General features: G+C 31.4%; 1 protein-coding gene across 1 annotated transcript in view; it reads left to right on the forward strand.

Annotated features, from left to right (window-relative positions):
- The first annotated feature begins 1348 nt into the window (after window positions 1-1348).
- The window catches only part of LOC106683958 (probable G-protein coupled receptor CG31760), a 103799-nt gene continuing 86970 nt past the window's right edge, over window positions 1349-18177 (forward strand). Inside the window, exon 1 of the mRNA XM_014425735.2 lies at window positions 1349-1407. The gene's annotated coding sequence lies outside the window, so the exon portion shown is untranslated. The remainder of the gene's footprint in view (window positions 1408-18177) is intronic.

The raw sequence follows: 18177 nt of genomic DNA on the forward strand, positions 1-18177 counted from the left end.
TTATTTATATATTTTTTTCTCTCTTTTGTTCTCTCTTCCCTTTTTCAAATTAACTTGTTTCTTTTTACTATTAGAAGACAATTGTTTGTTTTATTTAAGTGTACCAATATCATTGTTTTTGTTATTAATTTTACTTTCCTCTTTTATTAAGAAGCATTATTTTTATCTACACCAGGCCAATCTGGTATAAAAATAAAATAAATTAAAAAAATATATACAATATTTACACAATCGGCCTGAGGATTCCTGAGCCCACTCTATCCCCCACGTGTAAAGGTTAGAGCAGAGCTCAAAAGATCCCAGCGCATCCCTCTCGCCGCATCACTGGTAGTGAGCCAGTGGAGGCTGAGCAAGTGTGCTAAAGCCGCAAACACTCAACTTGAGTGGAGAAGATGACCATTGCCAGAACTCTAATTGTCCATTTTTATTTTAATAAGTCTCTTGGCCACTGCCGTTTCAACCTTCTAGGTGGGCTGTAGGGTTGGGTGGAACTAGATAAGGTTTGAACCAAGGGATTAGGATGGTTGGAAATTTAGGTTTATATGGAATTTTGAGAATTTGGTTGGTATGAGATCAAGGACAAAAGGGATATGTAGGTCATGGTGTAGTGTTCTGTTGGAAACTTAGTAGGGTGCATTAACTATGGTTCTAAGGATCCAAGTCCGCAGGTCCAGATAAGTCGGAGTATAGTCTTATAAATTAGTAGTTTGTTTTCTAGTGAGGGATGAGAGGTCCGGCTGAGCAGTCGGGATCGTTGGCTGAATATGAAGTAAAATCTCAAAAATGAAAATATGAAATAAGGATCTCAAAACAAAAACAAAATTCCTCATGATGTTATTTCCGTATACGCTTCCTTTAGGAGGTAATTATGTCTAAAGATTATCTTGTTATGAATTGCAAAGTAATTATAATAAATTGTACACTTAACCATGAAACACCCAGTTTATGCTCTGAGGATAAACAAAGTTATTTTAGGATAAGTTCACTTACATTAATTACATGGGGACAATGTTGGTAATTTATTGTTTCAATTAGATTTTTTTAAATATTTATAATCCATAACTTTTCCATATCTTTAGGAAACGTTGATCATTAACTGTTGTATAATTTATATTTCATTTATTATTTAATTTTTCGTGATATTTTCTGTCGGATTATTCCGATTTCATATTTCAATCAGAAATAAAAAAACTTTTTATAATTTTATTTACTATTTGAAATAGTTCAATTTTGAATAAATATTTGTAATGTTTTTATTACATGTTTACATTGCATGTTTTTATTTGTTTCAGGTAAGTGGCAGCTGTTCGAAGCCCTTTCTCATCAACACTCATCAAGGATATTTTAAAATTCAGTTTGCTCTTTAAGAAAGAGAAGCAGAGATGTTAGGCCACTAAGAATTTCGAGGTAAATAATATTTATCTCTTCGGGAATTTCAAGTTTCTTAGTATTTAAGGAAAATATTTTGAGGTGTTAAATATTATAAGTTTGAATTATTTTTAAATCGAACAAGGATTTAAAGAGTACTCAATTAAAGTATTTTATTGATTCCATCTGAGAATTTGAGCTGTTTCCTACAGCTCTGGTTTTATTATTACTTTACAGGATTTACAAGAGTCAACTTATTCAATATCAAGCTAAACAATTTGTATTTAGCTTCATAATACGAAGCTTCAGCTAATATTCACTAATTGTTTATAGCATTTTGTAAACACCAACCGTATACCGTTAATTACTATTTTATGTAATATGAGAACATTACTTTTATTATTACTACTACTAGAGTAGCACAATTACCACTTGAAGGAGGTCAATAATTTTTCTTATAAAATCTTACAAATATTTTTTTTAATACAAGCAAGTCAAATCTGGTCGAATGATGAAATACGCCGAAGAGATTATCGGATACTTTTAATGTCGATTTAAGTGAAACCGATCAAGAATTGATGAATTTTTTTTCTTACTACAAAAACATTATATTGTAGAATACAAGGGGATAGTTCATTAGCTTTATGTCGATTACGAAAAGGTTAACTATTTTACTAACCACTAAAATCTACGTAATATTTTTATTCTGCAGAGAAAACGAAACAAGTTGATACATTTCTTAGGGAGGTGACTGAAGTTTTAAATAAAGTTTAAATCATTAATTATTATGCCGAGAAGGATGTTGTTTTCTACTTTAAAACGATGCTCTTTCGCCTGCCATATTTAATTTAGTACTAGGATATTTGAATAAAAAGGCAATGAGAACTAAAAAGGGTTAATAAAGATTAAGCTTGATAAAGTTTCCGTGCTATGGTATATAATTATTTAATTTATGACAAGACGGGGAAACTATTTACTAAAAATGACAACGATAATAATAGTTAAAAAAAGAAAAATATCTCCAAATAAATATGAATTAGATGAAACATTTCATTATTATTGGAAACAGAGGCAACCTCGATTGTATACTCTTTTGTACAAGAGGGAATATATTTGAATAAATAGAGAGATTTAGGTACCGAGAGTCAAAGGATAAGGAAATATAGGCGAGTTTATATGCCGGAATTGCTTTTATCTTCACAGTTGCATAATTGCTTATAATAAGGGCTACAACTTTCTGTGGAGAAAAATAATATTTAGAAATTTCAAACCTTCATACTGTTTAATAGAATGTCCCCTAAGAATAAATAAATTGTTCACTAATTATGGTTAATTGTCTGGCAGACATTTAAAAAGTTTCAATATACATGCTGATATATCATGAAAACCTTAGTTAAATTATAATTTATAATAGCTGTTAACGCCATAATATAATTACGCTGTAAATAATTTTAAATAGTATTTTTAGTATTTAGTTTTATAGTTTTAGTTATATAGTTTTATTAGTATTTAATTTAGTTACATTTATTTTTATTTGTATTGTTTTATTTAGATTTAGTTGTTTGAAAAGAAGAATGTGTGAAGAATTTTTCTAATAATGAGTAATAGAGACAGTTGCTAGGGGTGATCATTGTTGCGTCACCTAGCTACGGACCGACCATCTTAGTTTGTTAGAGCAGTTGCGACTAATTAGTGGCCCTGATAGCGTCCTCAGCAGCCCTGTCTGCGTTTATAGTGTTATAGATTGGACATTTATGGAGTGTTTTAGTCGTTATTACAGGTCGAAACCAGACCTTTTCTGCGTTTGTGGCCATAGATCAGTCGCCCCGTCGACATCGTCGCCCATGTTCTCATAGGGAGTATTTTTTTTGTTATTAAAAGGTTTCTTTGTTTTCAATTTAATTTATGTATAATTTATGTCTTTTAAGTTAATTTACGAATAAATGTTTTGTCCGAGCCAGTGTTTATTTTTTTTAGTTAAGCTTTCCAACAAGGAGACTATGTCGATTTGAGGTGGCTTAACAATAGCAATCAATAATGGCTGTATACATAGCTTCCAATGAAGCGGAAGTTTGATGATGTAGCTGAAGAAATAGGTGTTGTTAAAAGGAAACGATGGATGAGGATTGAGGAATAGAGATAAGAAAAGAATTCCAGCAGGAGGTTGCATGTATGACGAAGAATTTGTTAATGGAGGTCGGCTCGACGAGAGAGCATATATAAATCGATTGGTTGGGATCTGGGAATATAGAATGGATGGATGATCGTAGAGTGAGGAGATCGAGGATATAGGTCGGTTTTATAGGTTTAAAAACTTGGAATAGGAAGACACCAAGGAGATATTACATTTGGGTGGGATAGGGCCACTAGGGCAACTCAGGAACACGAGAGCGTCTGGGAAACCCGTAGATCAATTTTACGAAGCAATTCATGAGTCTTTTCAGTCTCAACTCTAGACCTGCGGGGAGTCCTTCGTAGACCAAGGATCCGTAGTCGAAGTGGGGGAAATCAAGAGAGGATACTAGGAGCTGACGAGTATTCTGAGGATTGGCATCACGGAGGAACAGTTTTAGGAATTGTTTTAGTGCAGTTATGGACTGGCAGGTGATCTAGAAAATATGATTATTCCAGGAGATATCGTATAATGTGAACTGATCTTAATGCTCGTTTTCACTAACCTTTTTATTATTATTATTTTAATGGAAACTAGTAATATTTTTAAAATAAAAATTGTTCATTATCAATATGCGGTTATTTTAATTTTAAGAACAACAGCCTATAATTGGCCTCTTCAAAGTTTTTAAAAGATTCCTTTAGCCAGGCTATCATATTCAGAATACACAATGACTCAAAGTCACGCTCCAAGAATTTAATTAGCTTAACAGTAAACTAATTTCTGTGTTGAAAAAAAAACTTTTTAAAAAGCGAAGCTAATAAATTCCTTTGAAGGCTATGAAAGGAAAATTTATTTACTCTGAATTCTATCATAGTTTTTTTTTTTCTTTTACCTGTAATTATTATATGAAAGCTTCAGAATTTTCAATGACCATGTCGCAAAGTTGCGGCCTTCAATTAATAAAAATTAATTATCTATGTATTTTGTTGCCGGTTTTTCATTTTACAGTCTAATTCAGTGATAGAGGTTATTTAATTAAAATATTTTTGTAAATAGAAAGCTTCATTTTATATTTGGTTGAGTTAAGAGTTAAAAAATAGGATTAATGAGTTGTAAATTTTCTGGCTTATTCAGTTTTGAACTTTATCACGAGATTAAATTACAGGTTAAAACAACTCGTGTTGTATAGAACGAAAGAATACATCTCTTAAAAAATGGCAGACGCAAGTAAATATTCCAGTTAATGTTGAAATTATACTATCTCAAACTTAGTAAAGAAAATATCCTTTACTTAACTTAATTTCTTCCAAAATAAAGGTTTGTATTTTTTCTTTTTTCATAAATATTAGCTCCAATATTATTTTTTTCTTTTCTAACCTATATGTTTCAAAAACTCTTGGATAACCTTTATTAGGGTTATTTATTTCCTCTATATTTACATTAATTTTACTTTAAGGATTCATTTGTATTTATTAACGTTTAAAAATAATTTATATTTTTTTTTCTCGCTAAAATTGACTTACCAGAAGAGCCTCAATTAATACCATTGATTTTGCACTTTTGTTCAATCAAGTGGTCTTTTAAATTAGCTTTAATTTTGTTTATTTGAATTGATCAATTATCTCTCAGTGTTAGAAATAATTAACAATGAATAAGTATAAAATATGAATAAATATAAACCATTTGATTATTAACTGAAGATTAAAATATATGTCTTTATGGTCGTTATGGCGGTAGTCATAACTTTTTGACTATTGTTATTACCGGTGAAAGCACGAAAACGATTTAACAGTAATTTTCATACCTAATCAATAAACAAAAATATACAAGTGGGAGTATTGCCATAGCGAATATTAGAGAAGTTAATGAATTAGTAACAATAATAAAACAGTTCTACTATTTTAAAAGTAAATTACCAAGCATTATGGGTTATATTAAAGGTTTAGTTCACAATAAATGAACAGCAATCGTTAACAAGTTACGACAATTAACTGACAGTAGATATCTCTTCAAAAACAACATAGATACTAAACAGAATTATGATTTCATAAAATTTATATGGTTTATTCATTTTATTGTGTGGAATTAAATTTACCATTTATAAAATAGCAGCATTTTATTGCATTTATGTCTCTCTTGAAAGACTGTCTTTTCATTGCCGTATAAAAAATATTTTACTTTATTTCATACATCCTATATTCATGCAAGTTTTATTTTTTCATTGTCCCGTATCTTCTTCTTCCTTTTTTCCTTTTTTGTCCACACAAGCCTCCGTTTCGCCCGACGTTGCAGGGCTTCAAGACTGTTTTGACAGATGTTAAAGTCAGACTGACTCTGACAATGACTTCTATTAAAGCAGGCCTGATGAAGACCTGCAACGTGCGGCGAAACGTTTGGCTCAATTAAAATAGTTATTACTATTTGAGTTTTATTTTACCGCACCCGGACCATATTCAATTTATCATTTTATTTTTGTATGTGAATATATATATAATAGTTTTGATATTTTTGTTTCTATTCCAAATGTAAAAGTTGGCCAGTTTGATCAGGAAGTACGGTTTCATTTTCTTTTGGGATAATTTATCTTAGTATTATTCGCAATGTGATAAGAATATTTTTAATGGTAACGACATGGGAGCTATGTTCAGCCTACATGAGAAGATGTAACTCCCTTGGGTTTATAAGTTTTATTAGAAAGTTACAGAGAACACAGCCTGTACTTCCAAGAGCCCTCCTGGGTATTCTAAGTTCTTGGATATTAATTATTTCGTAATCACAAGGGAAACAACATTGGGTTGGTTTAAAAACATTGTAATAACATCAAGACAAAAATATTAGTTATTAGTTATATTATTTAAAACCTATTATGGTATACAGAAAAAGCTATGTCCATTTTAGCAGGTAAAACATAGGTGACGTCCATATATTGGAGCGGTGAAATGAAAAATGTAGCTCACTTTTGAAAATGCTCAGTTGGTTATGCCCAGTCTTGCAAATTGGTGCCGGTTCGAATCCGGAGTGTTGACATTTTTCATTGAGTAGCGGTCCCACAAAATGAAAAACTCTACCCCTAACCATGATTAGGCAGTATACGAGTCCAATGAGAGTCTTGGCCAAAAAAAAAAAAAAATGTATGGTCATTTCTGCATTCTCCATTGTTAAATATATTAATTAGAATCGTGAAAGAGCTCATAACTCTCTCATTAGCCGCAAAGCAGTAGCACTTCTTTGGCAAGCAATTCATTGTTATGGTAATCAGTCAGATCTACTCAACTTTGCCCTCCTATCATTGCTACTTGGGATGGCGGAAGTTGGACAAATAGTCTTTTTTATTTATGTTAATTTGTACTAGTACTAAATTATATTTAATTCTGACGATGTTTTTAGACACATTATTCGTTGCATAATGTATTCGACTAAAAAAAAAGTTCTAAAAATCACTGATAATGTTAAATTTTGAACAATGAAAATACTATTTTATTTTATGTTTTATCTCTCTTTTTTTATTTGTACCTGTAAATGTGCATTTACAACCAGCAAATGAGATGTTCTATCCAGTTATGGCATGAGCTAGCATGAGGGAGATAACACCCAGTTGTGCATCCTCCTGACGTTAAGTAAATTATTTTATTATATGAGGAGGTCCCGCATCCAACTCCTCTTCAGCCTACGCGGAACGTAAAACGTATGCACCGAACCAACTTGGTTTTACTGTTTTTTTTTAACTTTCATTTATTACAGCACTTACTAGACAAACGGTCCAAACTTCCAATTCATTACAAAAGAATGATTTACATGACAACTATAAGGCCTATCTGGACATACTTCGTTGAGCTCTGGGGCTCCTCTAAACCTTTCCTCTAAAAAATTCCTCTCGTATCCAATCCTTACAATGCAAAATCCTTCGTAAAATTCTAAATTCTTCCCACTTTGTCACAAATAAAATCATCCACAAAGATCTTAATTCCATTTGTAACCGATCTGGCCCGAACCAGATATCAATCCTTCCATTACAAACTTCCTAACCACTCAAACCCATTAGTTTCTAATCTTGCTTCCTCTTTTATTACGGACAATCCTCCGAGACGTCTGAAAAGATGATGGCCTCGAGACCTTATATTGTAAAAATGTTTTTAGTGTGCTACCATTGGGTAGTTTCTTTACATGCTTGTACCATACCATTATCCTATCCTCAAATTTACTTGATGTATTTATGTACAGTTGTAAATATTAATAAATAAATTTTTAAAAAAACTTTCATTTTTTTTATTAGCACCTATAAGTGTACATTTACAACCAGCAAATGAGATGTTCAATCCAGGCATGGCATGAGTTGGCATGAGAGTAACAGCACCCATTGGTGCATCCTGCTGACATTAAGTAAATTATTTGATTACACTAGAAAGTTCCTTATCCAACTCCTCTTAAGCCTACCTACGCTAAGTTACGTCATGTGTTGCCATCTGTCGTATAAATTTATCGAAATGTCCGTGTAGCGTATTTGTAAGTCCTATGATTGTGGTCCGTTACAGTCGGAATGCTTAGGTCGGTGTGAATGGTCTCGTTTGGAACGTTTGGAGTGGTGAGTTTGTTGCCAGTCTTAAAAATTGTGTTTGAAAAGTTTGTATTTTCATAATCTGTATCTTTAAAATACTATTTTAGTGTTCATATTTTGTAATAAAAGTTTACGGAGAGGTACCTTTCCTTATCTTACCTTACTGCCCCAAAATTGTAGGTCCTCGTACTTTTAACATTTTTCTATCCACATAGAATAGAACTCCTCAGAGTAGAGTTTCCTTTCAAAGGAACTCTTTCATAACGATAAATATTCGGAATTCTCGGTCGAAAGAAGGGAGAAGGAGACATTGCATATCTACTAGGAGGATAGGGTCAGTTCTTTTGAAGGATAAGAAAAAAAAAGTTTTTATATCATAATTTTTACTTTCATTTGCCTATATTTTTTTTTGTTTAATTTTATTTTTTTGTCTTTAAAAAAAATATATATATATTCTGCTTTGATAGTGGATATCTACCAAAAAAAACGTTATGAGCTTATTCCAAAGATAAGTAGAAAAAAATTAGATTTAGCGTAATCTAAACATGTGACGTAGGTTTTGTACGCTGGATTTTATGAATACGAAATCAAGGCGATACCTCCAACCTAAACGAAATTTATTTGTACACCTCACAGAAAAATCTTTCAAAAAATGTTCATAATAAGTTATACCATCAGCTGTTAACACAATACAATACAGATATTCTGTATTTTATAATTATGTTATAATTACAGTTTCCTTGCAAAGGAATCCATTCATACATCTTTGGCTAAGAAGGAAACGTGATATCATTGTCATTTGCTATTACATTTTTGTATTGATTCTTTATTATTTAAATTGTTACTTACTATATTTATTATTCATAGTTACTTCATTTTAATGTCTACCAATTCTGCCTTTAAATAAATTGAAGTTATTCGTTTATTCGTTTTAGTAATTTTAAATTCCTAATAAATTTTTATAAATATAATTACAAAATAATTTTATTTTCATTAATAATGACTAGTACAATATTTTTTAGGTATGTAATATCGTATATTTTTGGCACGAAAAGATACTGAAAAAGCATGTGTCACTATTTTGGATTGTTCCAAAACCAATTATCTCATTTTTTCTAAACATCTCATTGTTTCCTTAAAATTGTCCTACCGTCATTTGATCGTTCATTTTCATGATGAAGGAAATATTTGTACAAAGTTTCATCGAGGGATCTATTCTTTCTTTCACTATGTATATTCTATAGTACCTGTACAACTGCATGGTAGCGAACCGGCGAAATCTTGCTTTGAGAATCGGATTTTAGGGTTAGAGTGCCCCTTCCTTACCAGTGTACACCATCCAGCAAAGCTTAAAAGGGTTGCTGTATGGTATACACCAGTCAGGACGGGGCACTCATACTTTGCCAGGCAGATTAATATTAAGATTAATGCATTTGTATTAATTCATTTAATGACTTATTTAATTAAAAATGAAAATACAGTTATTCAGATTACAGACATGGAAAAATATTTAAGTCATCACAACGTCGGTTTTCACTTACACATGCAATGCCTGAAAGAGCATAGTTTGCTTAATTAAAGGTTAACACATAAAAGATTAAGTTGAAATTCATTAATTTTTCTATTAAAATAAAACATTAACATAACGATTCAATAAAGAAGTGCATGATGTCTTTAGAGCGTTTAATATTTTTCTAGTTAATTTTTTATACTCTTCTTTCCAAGTTTTTTTTTTTACATTTAGCCTCACTGAAACATTACATAATTTTTTAACCTTTTCATAATCCTCCACCATCCTGCCCTGTTTCAATTGTTTAAATATAAAAACAAGATGGCACAGATATCATGTTGAATTTAATTTAATGTTTAACATCTATTTATTTTATTTTTAACATGTTCTCTAATAGTCTGTTCCAATTACTACTTTTGGCTGTTCGGGACTGTTGCGAGCATGCTTAGTAAAGGTTTATGGAGGAATATTTCGTCCCATGCATACTCCATACAGTTCCGGACTGTCAGAAGTGGTTCTTGGTACATACCTCAAATAAATGATTAAGGTATAAATGTTTATTTAAAAAAATTACACACAGACGTATGCAATATTTTTCACATAAGCTTATGATTTAAAATATAACGAAGATTTTTATAAATGCTCTTTTCTTCTTTTGTATTAGACCTCAAAATGACGCTCTAGGTGTGGGGAAAATAAAGCAATCTAATAAAATAAGCGTTTTATTTCACTCCTGAAAATCCTTAAAGCTCCTTTCTAAAATATCTTATACGTTTGTAAGCAAACTCCATTAAATGCTAAACGACGAATTTTGGTTGTCTATAGAGAAGAAGTGCCAAAAATAATATATTGTTAAGTTGGAACAGTGGCTTACAATTCCTATTGCAAAAGAACACTATCTCAATATAAAATATAATTCTGTATAAATGACTTAATTTAATAAAAGAACAACCGGAAATGTGGTACAAATCATTAAACAATATTTGATCATTAAAATGAATTACTTGTTAATTTATATCCGTTGATAAAAAAATTATATCTATAAAAAAAGAAAATAAATTATCAGCAACAAAAAAAATATATTGTTCTTCGAAATTATAATACCAAGCCTAACAAAAAAAAGAAGAAAAAAGATTAAAAATTGTTAGATGATAATGTCAAGATTTTAGGATCGTTGGAGAGAAGTCGGCGGGTGGACAGATCGTTTTTTATTCACTATTCTGACTCTATGTAGCTTAAAATGTAAACCCACACATTTTGTAGGAGGCCACACTTTATTATTTCATTTTTTTTTTTTTTTTTTTTTTGCAATCGAAATAAAACCAAGTTGGTTCGGTGTTCTTAATTTACGTATTATATTCTCGGTCGGCACACAAAAAGGGTTAATATCTTTTCTTAAGAGGTGCACGTCATTAATATGAACCATTAGTGCATAAAAACACACTGGAGCGTAATCCTAATAATCCAGCCACCTGGAAAAAAATATGGTCCTCTGACCTTATTGTGTTAGCTAAGTTCTTTTTTTTCCGACACTAACTTTCTTCATTTTATCGTCACAAACTAATACTCAATATACCAAGTAAATGTAAATAGTAAGAGTATCACAAAACAAAATTTAAAAAAGTTTCTATCATATCTAAGAGTGATAATTATTTCTTTATGATAATAATTTTAATGTATTTTATATATTTTGAATTTAATTTAATTTTTTTTTTTAACATTAGGAAAATTTTAAAAACTTGCCTTCAGTTCACATTGGCAGTCACCCTCTATCACAAACAAGCATTGTAACTTAATTAGGACTTACTTATGACATAAGGTTGACATGGGGCCCACTTGTCAAGACAAAACGTAAAACGCTAAATTTTCGACTGAGACTATTATATTCCATACCACATAGACGTTCTAAATTATTAACGTATACTATTACTAACTGAAACCCATACTTACCTGCCAAATTTTTGTCTATAAAAAGACACAGATTCAAAAAATACAAACTTTTCAATCGCAATTTTTAAGTCTGTCAACAAACTTACAACTCTACATTTCAAACGAGACCATTCACACCGACCTACGCAACTGTAACAGACAATATTCATATGACTTACAAACGGTTTCACAACAAACTACATGGACACTTCAATAAATTTATACGACAGATGGCTCCACATATGACATCCCTGGCGTAACTCGGCGTAGGCTGAAGAGGAGTTGGATGAGGAACTTTCTAGTGTAATCAAATAATTTACTTAACGTCAGGAGGATGCACCACTGGGTGCTATTACTCTCATGCCAACTCATGCCATGCCTAAATAGTACAGCTCATGTTCTATTGGTAAACTAGATTTACAAGTGCAAATAAAAAATTAAAAGATAAAAAAATAAATAAATTAAAATAAATTAGTAAGTTTTGTACAATTCAGGTTTTAAGTTTTGTTCATGTTTTGTCTATTAGTATATGTTTGAAACGTTTGATGGTCTTCCTTTTTAGTGATGTCTTGTCGTAGTCCTACTCTTCTCTATCAGGACAGCGGGATGTCGGAAATGGGAACAAAACGAATTAATGTATTTTTATACCTGTTACTTTATTACTAGGTTTTCAGTAAATGACTTCGAACAAAAAAAAGAAAAAAATAAGTTCTCATATTTAAGGTATGAGTGCACAAAAGAGAACAAATCAAATTTCGAAAATTGCTAGGAAACCAAAAACTATACATAATTCAGCAATGTATCTTCATCTGAAACTTACGGTTAAAGGAATCAAAACGTACTAAATTCAACCCAATTTTAATTTGAGCTTTAGACTTGCATGGTTTTGGGTGCATGTAGAAACACTGAAGTGTTTCGAAAACTGAATGGCACTTGTTAATTTTTTCTAATTAGCGAGAGACGGAAGAGAAGCATAACCTTTAGAAAGCCACCTGTAGCCATCATTATTTAGAGCCTAGCCTAAGCTTGGCATAAATCCACTCCAGCTGGTCCTTTAGCTGGAGTGCCACCTCTCTGTCAGTTATCTCAATTCTTTTGTTAAATCATTTCACCCCTAGCCTCTCCTGGAACTAATGTGTGAAATAAAAATAATTTTATCCACATACGTATATAGATATATATGTAATAATAAAAATAAATGGCTTGAAGAACACAAAGGTTCGGTGCCGATACAACTGATCGCTGTGTGCCCCCCATAAAGCATAGGTATTAACAAATGCCAATTACCTACTTAATTACTCTACGTTTCAAACGTATGCCTTCTTATATCTATATCAACGGTTAGGCCTATTTTCATTAATGCAACTCTTTAAAGTATCTTACACTTTATTTTAACTTTTCCTTTTTCACAGCTGTTTTCACTAAGTAATTTTTTTTTCGGTGCTTTTATATTTCATTTTTAATCTCTGAAGAAACATCATATGTGCTTTACTTTTTTTCTTTTCTAGTCACGGTTCACCTACATCAACTTAGTTTATTAAGAGCCTTTATAAGTTGATATTGTTGAATTTGAAATTTTTTTTTTAAGTTATATACAGATATTTCTTTCTTTTTTTGTGTGTGTCTTACTTTAGCTGTTCTATCTCATGGTGGCAGAGGTACCGAGACCTCTGGGAACCTTTGATAATTGATTTAAATTGGAAATATGTTTATTTAGATTACCAATGGGAAAAATATATTTAAAATCCACCACGGTAATGTTTAATAACGCAAGCAATGCCCAAGAGAGAATTGGTTGCTTTCTTAAAGATTAGACATAGCTTAAATCGAAATTCATAAATTTTCTATTAAAATAATAAATTACCACAATGTTATAATAATAATGTGTCACTAACATATATTCTTAGAGAACCAATTGTTCTCCCATCTCCCCATAAAATATATTCTACCACCATTTTTATGGACCACCATTTGAAATTTTTATGAACTCTTTTTTAATTCTTCAATCTCATAATAAAGGAAGTGTTTTAATAAAGTTTCATCCACGAACTAATTTTTTTTTTTTTTATGTCCTATTATACTCGTACTACTTGAGCACTTTAATAAACAATCCACATGTAGTAAACTTCCTACATTCCTCACTCACGTGGCTGTTCTCCAGTCTCACTGGCTTCTACTAACTGGATCCACATCCGTGGTTCCTAGTTTCATCCAAACAAGTCTTTTTAATCTTTATAGATTTTCTAGGTTTTAGTGTTTATATAATCAGAACTCTCTTAGAGAAAAGATGATATGGGTATGGAGAACGCGGTTTCCTATTCATCCCTAATTTCCTTTCGTTCTATCCATTACTATACCTCAACAACATTACTATTCATTTTCATAACACTATACAAAACTTAGGAGTCACCTTCGATCAGCACCTAACATGGAATAGCCATAGTGCCCAAATATCCGATAAACTACCTCAATCCTTAAAGAGCTCCTAAGATTCCTTAATTCATTTCCTCGAAGAACCCATCATTTTCTAATATCCTCCCTCACTCTTCCTCACTTTCAGTACGTATGGTTTGTGTATTGAGTACTATCTGGTGAATATGGAGTAAGACTGATTCTCGTTTCTGATTACCATTATATATTTGAACTCATATTTTTTTATATAAATTAAAATATAGGTATGGTACACTTTTGTAACTATAACATAACTACGTTAATGAATACATTTCTTTGATACGGTGTATTAAATCAAGAAATAAGTTTTTAAAAATTTGAAGATATAAAGTTAACATATAAAATTTATTTTTTTTAAAAATAGAGTCCAACAGTGGCCTAAACAATATATTTATCATTTCTCAGATCGTCATATTAATCGTTTTAAGGAAGTTTAATTTCATATAATTCACTACATAAGGGTTAATAAGTACGTGTCTGAATCTAACGAGGTTTTAGCTACCTAAAACTCGACAAGACTAATTATTCTTCCATGCAACAAATTTATTTAAAACCTCCGATATATATCCGATTCCTCAACCAAGATGTCACGATGTAACATACTAGAGCACTGCTCGGGCCATGGCCCTCTCTAGCCAGAAGTGACGGTCTGTTCGACTAAGTCCTCTGAAGTTCTTTTTCGTGTCAGACTCACTGAATAAATAAATCTTGCCTTTCCAATTCTGGTTTGTCGCTGTTCAAACAAGGACTGAAGTTGGACTACGTAAGGCCTTTGGATAAGACAAACTACAACAATAATCAATAAGAGGAGAATTGATTAATCGGCTAGAAGTTGTAGATTTTCAATAATTTATTTGTTTTAGATACGAACAAAACTGAAGTAGATTATTACTCAATGTAAACCGGAGATAGCTCATTTATGTTGTATACACCCATTTATGTACAGTAGTAATGATTCTTTGGCTCCTATTTTCACTTTTTTTTTTTTATTTATACCACTCCTATTTTTATTTTACTTTATTTCTACATTTTGATTTGTTCACTTCATTTTCTTATTCTTTATTTTTTTTTATTTGTGCATACTGAAAGTTTTAAATGTAAATAATGAAATTTCTCCTTTGAGACAGGATTGAAACTTTAATCGTAGGTATAAAAAAAAAAATCCATTAGGTCTCATCACTTTTTTTTATATTACATTATACTCCATAGAAAGTGATAATAAAAAGTGTTAGGACCAAATAGATATTTTTATAACTACAATGAAAGTTTTAACATTAATCAGGTTAAAAAATGTATATGGATGGACTTCTAAATAGAATAAAAATGTTTTGAGACTAAATGGATAACATTTTATTTATTTTAACATTATTAACCAGTCACAAGAAAGTGTTAAGATTATTAATTTATTTATTGATATTTACAACTATATACAACAAGTAAATTTGATATGAGTTATAAAAATGACATAGTACAAACATGTGGGGAATCTACCCATTGATAGAACTCTAATAACATTTCCAGAGGAAAAGATCTTGGGTTCATCCTTTCAGAGGCCTAGGAGAATTAGCAAGTAATGAAGAAGAAGTCAGGGTAGAAACAAGAGGGTTTGGGTGGTGGAAGGAAGTTATCATGGAAGGATTGGTATCTGGTTCTAGCCAAATTCGCAACATATGGAACATTGAGGTCCTGAATGATGACTTGATTCGTGACAAAGTAAGGAGCACTTAGGATTTTACGAAGGAGTTTGGACTGTAAGGATTGGATACGAGAGAAATTCGATGGTTTAATGAAGCCCCAAAGCTCAATTCCATATGTTCGGTTAGGCCTTATTTTAGCCATGTAGATCAGTATTTTGTAATGGATTGAAAGTTTAGACCGTTTGTCTTGTATATGTTGTAGCAGATGGAATCGACGAGCAGTTTTCTATCTTTTCAGTCTTGTATGAGTATTCAGTACTTTGTCCAGATGTCCCAAGTAACGGATCTGTTTGACAGGAATAAGTGAGGTATTATTAAAGGATACTGTGGGAAAGGAAGCAATGGGCTTACAACGAAGGGTAAATGTGATTTAGTGGGATATATTGGAATTTATTTTAATTCTTCAGTTTTGGCACCATTCTTCATGGGTTGTGATGTAGGATTGGAGGGTTTGGGATACAATTGAAGGGTTATTATTCACCGTCAATTCATCGACATACGTGATGAGGATAGTGTTATAAAGTATAGGACCAAGGATACTGCCCTGAGGTATACCTGCAGACTGAGGAAAGAGGGATGAATTAGCACTATTGTGATTTACTTGAAATAATCCGTCGGAGAGATAAGAACGGATAATGAAAAAATATAGGATATTCCTAAGGGATAGGAATTCATGGTTCTTGTATAGCAGTCCTGTGTGCGAGACTCGATTAAAAGAGAAAAAATTAAAAAAAGATAAATATATATATATGCTCTTTAAATCTAATTGCATCTTTGTAGGAATACAATTGAGGTCAATATTATCACTCCGAAACTAACTTCTCTCTTTTATAGATCTATGAATATAGATAGAAGGAATGTCAATAAAGTATTGTGAACTGAAGAAAACATAAAGGGTTCTCCAAGCGTGAACGAAATTATCTCAGCATAACCTACTCCGAGCTAGGTTATGGCAACTCTTTTGAAGTATTGTTTTGAATTTTACCTACAAAAAGTATAAATTACCGTAGTTCCGGACAAAGGCATTTCATTTTTTTTTATTTTAAACCTGTATTATCTTAACTATACATTATTCGTTTATTAATTTGGTAACGATAATGTTAGATATCAAAGCATTATTAATTTTAGTTTCGACTCAGTTATCTGTGCAATGACTGAGTGAGAGTACAATACAAAGCTTATCTAGTCCTGTGCTTTCTACGAAGGCTTTATACCTCCCCCGACCGCACTACCGTTCAATATCCTCTAGAGATGGCCAAAATCGATAATTGGAATCATGTTTAAAAACAAATTAAAATTTATAATGTTGCACATGTGAAATTATGTGACGTTTCAATTCTATTTCGTTAGCTACGTAATGTAGAGGAGAATTGTAATCAATAAAAAAACTTTTATTATTTCTCGTACACTACAAATTTATTTTTAATAAAATGTGAAGGATTGAATAAGTCAGTACAAAGGCGTAAAAAACTCGAATATGATAAATTTTATCTATTATAAATTATTCCATTGGCCACATCAGACCGGTGTTACTTTTCTGCTATCGCTAGAATAATTTAATTCCTGAATAACGTCCTCTAATTAATTAATAACTAAATTATAGGTAATTAATGCCTGCCCTAACATACTGGTTAGCTCTGATTAATTAGCCTACTATAATTGATTAATGACTAACTTATTAGATAATCAAGTACTAACTAGCTTTAATAAATTACTAATCGACTAAATAATTAATGACTAACCGACTGACCGAATATTTCAACTTTATAGGGCCTGTAACTGAAACTGAAAGCAAGAACAATAGTTTTGGTCAAATGCAGGTAAAAACTTATTCTTTATTTAATCCTAATGTATGCTCATTTTTAAGTAAATATTTAAAATAATCGCAATATTAAGACCACGAGACTGCCATGTAGTTGTAACTCTAGCTGTTAGTCAAGAAGTCATTGCAGTCCGGTCTAGTAAAGGCTTACGTTGGATCCTTCCCTAACCACAAGCACCGGAATGTTAATACCCAGGCAACTATCAGACTAGTTTGGATTAAGGAAAGGACTCACCACATTTTCCTTAAGTTATATACCAAAGACTAGAAAAGTATCGAATAGTATACCTCCTTCAACAGTCACTTAACTAATTCGAGATATGGACATTCCTGTACTCACAGTCTAGGGCATAAAGTAATTTACACTTACAATTACTTTAATTTCAAATTTATAAAATAAAATAAAAATTTCAAGTAATCATTATTGGAAATTGAAACTTATTAATGAGCTACTATAATTATATAATAGGGGATATTGAGGTCCTGGTGAATGATTTGATTTGTGACAAAGTAAGGAGCATTAAGGATTTTGGACTGTAAGGATTGGATTCGAGAGGAATTATATGGTTTAGTGGAGCCCCATAGCTCAATTTCGTATGTCCAGATAGGCCTTATAATAGTCATGTAGATCAGTCTTTTGTAATGGATTGGAAGCTTGGAACGTTTGTCTAGTAAATGTTGTAATAATCGGAATCGACAAGCAATTTCCTGTCTTTTCAGTCGTGTATA

The sequence above is a fragment of the Halyomorpha halys genome, unplaced genomic scaffold, assembly GCF_000696795.3.
Source record: "Halyomorpha halys isolate HHAL.00 unplaced genomic scaffold, Hhal_1.1 Scaffold531.1, whole genome shotgun sequence".
NCBI classification, from domain to species: Eukaryota; Metazoa; Arthropoda; class Insecta; order Hemiptera; family Pentatomidae; genus Halyomorpha; species Halyomorpha halys.